The following is a 4,896-nucleotide window of genomic DNA, read 5'->3' as shown; positions in this document are numbered from 1 at the left end:
GACCACTACCCATCCCTCTGTTGCATTCTAGAGCAAGATTTCCAGGGAATATCTGGTCAGGGGACACCATGTCCCTCTTTGCTGTTAAGAGCAGCTCGGAGAATGTAGCCTTGTCACGCTATTCTGGTACAAACCAGTCACATCCAAAAATAATATAGGGTTATGCTCTGGAGAGGAATTGGGGAGCTCTTGGAGTAAGTCACTTAAGCCTCTGCAGTGTTTGTGTTTCTTCAAAGGAGTACTTGATACTTTTGAAATTAAAGAAAAGTAAATTTAAAATACCTAGGCTGGAGATGTGTGTGTGTGTGTGTGTGTGTGTGTGTGTGTGTGTGTGTGTGTCTCAGCGGTAGAGCTTGTGCTTAGCATGCTTGAGTCCCTGGGTTTGATCCTTAACACCAAAACTCAAACAAAAACCTTGAGGAGTAACTATCTGCTGATCTAGGGCATTTGTTGCTCATATTATGGTATTTTTAAAAACCTTATTTTTCCCTAAGTTTTTTGTAACAAATGTTATACTGTTGATACACGAAATGATGGGTAAACTCTTTGAGCATATGATAGTCGGAAGGGAGTGTATAATTGTGTTTGCTCTGAAGATCATTTTTCAAGATACTGGCCAATTTATCATTTGTTTACATTTAATCTTGCGATATTCACTTGCTTTCATGAAAGCTATAATCACTTGAGAAGCAAATCCTCATTTATAACCAAACTGTTGAATACTATTTAACATAATCAAAACCTACCCCTAGCATTCCTTGCTTTATTTTTCCTGTGTATTTCATCTTTATTTTGTTTTTGTTCTTTTGGTACCAGGGATTGAATTTGGGACCTTGCGCTTGCGAGGCAGGTGGCAGAATCACTAAGCTAAATCCCCGGCCCTCATCTTTATTTTTTAGCCCAACAAATCCTACCGTAGAGCAGGTGTTCTACATGCTCACTGGCGCCATCAGCCAGCTCTATGTCCTTGATTTACTCTCTCAGATTCTTCATGGACAGTATGAGCAATTAGACCAAGGCCATAGGCTCATGTCTGTCTGTTTTTGCTTTTGTTGAGACAGGGTCTTCATAGATAGTCTAGCCTTGAATTTGAAGTCTTCCTGTCTCAACCTTCTGAGTGCTGGGATTTCGGACATACGTCACTATGCCCAGTTTCATACCTGCTTTATAAGTAAAGTTTTACTGGAACATAGCCGTGCTCATTATTATTTACATATTGTCTGTGGCTGCTTTTGACTTGCATTGCATAGTTGAGTAGTTGCTACAAATTCCACATAGCCACAAGCCTATCTGGTCTAGCCCTTTACAGAAAGTTTGCTGCCTCCTCTATCAAGTCTGTTTTCAGGCTCATAAGTCTTTAATTTGGTTTTGGAACATGTGCCCCACCTACCCTCCGTCTGGTGGCTTCTTAAAAATTACCAGAAAAACTCAACTTGAAGAGGGAAAATGCTGCTAAATTATATATTATTATTTATTAGAGTGCTCACTTCGGCAGCACATATACTGATATTATTTATTAGACACTCACACCAGTTGTATTTTGTAAATGGTGAGGTTACAGACAAGCTCTAGAGCTCGATTGTTACACAGCTGGTGATCAGTCCATAGCTTCACCTGTGGAGTTCGTTTGGGATCCTTGCCAAAGGAACAGAAAGTCGCTACCTAGGAAAAGGAGTAACGGACAGGAAACACACGCCAGCATTTAAACTTCACCTTGGAGCATAGAGCATTTCTGTACACATTTCTTTGGCTAACGTGATGTTAACAGTTCAGGGATGGACATGTTATTCTTATACAAGAGATCCAGTATTTTACCAGTGCCCTGAGGGGATGGATAATCCTTTTACATAGAGAACAGTGAGTCATTAATTAGAACTGTAATTTCCTGTAGCCTCCTTAAAAGTTTGCCTGTTTGAGGAGATTGAATCTCTTGGCAAAAACTTGATTTTGGACTTCTTTGTGTGTTATTTTTTAGGAGCTCTCTGCAACTAATAAGTAACTAGAAATTGGCTGAGTGAGCTTTTGGAATATATTCTAGTTTTCTCAACTTATTTATTTACTGTTCAATGTAAGAATATAAAGTGCTTTGGGCTTTTGTTTTTGTTGTTTTGTTTTGTTTTTTGGTACGGGAGATGGAACTCTGGTCCTTGTGCTTGCGAGGCAGACGCTGGAACCACTGAGCTCAATCCCTGGCCCTGTTTTTGTTGTTTTTGAGATAGGGTCTTATTCTGTCGCTGCCCAGGCTGGCCTTGAATTTGAGATCTTCCTGCTGTGGTCTCCCAGGTGTTGAATTCCAGGCATGTGCCATATATAATGTGCTTTGGAATTACTTTTTTGCGGAGTCTGGTGTCTTTAGCTTATATTTCTCATCTTCAAACTATTTCTCTTTCAAGCTTGTATGACTCACCGCATGACACTAAATTGCCTAAGGTAGAAACCTGGGTGAAGTACTTAATGTCCTCCTTCACCACAGTTACCTCTATATAATCAGTTACCAGATTATATCGATCCCTCTCTTATAGCTTACTACTCTGTCCTCGCTCCGTTTTTGTTGACACCATCTTGGTCTAGCTATTTCTTGCTTTTTGCAACTGCCTTGTAACTGGTCATTCTATCTTTTGACTTATTCCTCAGATCCATTCCATATGTACTCATGGAAGAGATTTTTCTAAAATGTGAGCTGTGGTCATGTTATTTCCTGAATTAAACATTTCAGTAGCATTTAAACCATATCTTTACAGTTCACAGTTCTCTCTCTCTCTCTCTCTCTCCTTTTAATTTTTTTATTTTTTTGGTACCAAGACTCCAACTCGGAACCTTTCACTTGCGAAGCAGGTACCAGAACCACTGAGCTAAATCACCAGCCCAGTTCACAGTTCTTAATAAGGCTGTGCGCCTTTTAATCCCTTTATTTTTTTTTTTCTGGGTATTTCTAGTTCTTTGTTTACTTATTTTTTGTTTTTTGAGACAGGGTCACACTATGCAGTTCAGGCTGACTTTGAACTCACTATGTAGCTGTGGCTGGCCTTGAACTTGCAGTTATCCTCCTGCTTCAGCCTTCTGAATGCTGGGATTACAGGCATGCACCACCACACCCAGTGTGGGTATTTCTAGTTCTGTCCTGTTATGCTCAGCTTACTTTCATGACTGAAAATATAATTTCCAGGAAATTTATTTCTGGAGCATATGATCTTCTGTGATTCAGTATTTAGCAGCACTTTCTTGCTTGTAGAAACTCAGATACTTGATAAGCAAGTGTTTGATTGACCAAAGCTGATTGGGTGCTTTATACAGTGTGGGCCAAGGCAGGTGCTTCCACCCTGCTGCTCCATGGATTAGGCCTGCTTCGGAGGGCTTCGCTCAGACAGTTGGTAGCCACTGGGCTCTAAAGAAAGTTGGGTTGGCAGTGGTTTAGTTTTACTTTCTCTGTACCTGTTTTTGCAAATTTAAAATGTGCCCTTTTCAGAACTGGTCGTTTATTGGGCAGGGCCTCTTTAAATGGGCTAACATCTTTTTCCTTGTATGACACTAGAGAAGTAGTCTGGACCAAAAAAAAAAAAAAAAAAAACTGTGAAACAGTACATCTGCCCTTTGTTTGGAGTACTGTCTCCTAGAGTCTTTCATGTTAGCCCTCTGCTTCTGAATTAAAAATAGCAGCTTCATTGAAGTCCTAAGGGGATAGGTTTCTCCTAAAATCCAAATATTTGTCTTTGAAGATGCTCCAGTGATTTAAAATTTAAGCCCCCAAATGTTTTCATTATTTAAAATTCGTTGACACAAAACTTCTTTGATCAACCAACTGCTGTCTTTTCTTTTTATCTAGCTTGGTAATACTATATAGAATTTTTAGTAAAATTAATTAACTCTGAGGCTTTGTGGGTGTTAAAAATCACAGCTTTCTATTATAAACCAGTTTTAAAATAAGACCTTTAAAAATAATAAGCAGTGTTTAAATTTCAGACATTCATGGTAGACTGACCAAGTCCTTAAGCATGAGGAGTAAATGTTGAGATGACGGTAAGGGACTACTACAAATGTATGGGAGAGTTTTGAACTTTTTAATAAGGTATTTTTGCAATGTTTTGATTTTCTTTTAATAAGCAGATTTCAGGAAAAACGTTGTTTTCCTCTGTACTGGGAATTGAACCTAAGGTTGCTTTAGTACAGAGCTACATCTCCAGACCTTTTTATTTTTGAGACAGGGTTTCAGTATGTTGCCTAGGTAGGACTCAAATTTGAGATCCTCCTGCTTTAGCCTTTCTCAGTGCTGGGACCACAGCTAAAAAATTTTAAAGTGAAAATTTATTTGTTTTCATCCTCTTTCAAGGAGGAATCAGCAATCTAATCAGCATAAAGCAGGCTGTGGTGATTACAGATTCTATGAATAGAGTTACTCTTAAGTCTCTTGGAAAATTCAAGAAAAATGTGAATGTGCATGAGTGCATTTTTGGAGTGTGGTGTTAGGATGATGTGGAGAAGAGGAGCCATAATTCAAAGAGTTTCTTAACTCGCACTCCTGCTCTCTTCTGAGCTCCACACTCCCAGCCCAGCATCTCTACTTGGGTGACTAATACTCTACTTGGATCTCTAAAGTCTAACGTGTCAGTATTAGTTTCTGTCGCAAGCAGGAGTGTGTGCTCACTGGAGGTTGAGATAGTAGTAGTTGCCAACTAGATTTTTATATATTTTTATATGTATGTCACATATCAAACATGTTAATTCATACCCGCCAGTTGCCACTCCCTATACCTGCACAAGTCTGAGGAGTGCGACTTTTGTTTCTCCTTTCCTGGGGATTGTGGTGTTCCATCCGGTTGCCTCCATGTTGATCCAGGGGTCCACTCCGGGCAGGCGTCCGATGCCTCGTCCGGCAGAATGTTGGGCTGTCTCGGTCAC

The sequence above is a fragment of the Fukomys damarensis genome, unplaced genomic scaffold (assembly GCF_012274545.1).
Source record: "Fukomys damarensis isolate Sample0158 unplaced genomic scaffold, DMR_v1.0_HiC HiC_scaffold_38, whole genome shotgun sequence".
In the NCBI taxonomy this organism is placed as follows: domain Eukaryota; kingdom Metazoa; phylum Chordata; class Mammalia; order Rodentia; family Bathyergidae; genus Fukomys; species Fukomys damarensis.
Note: the sequence above shows the minus strand (reverse complement) of the source record.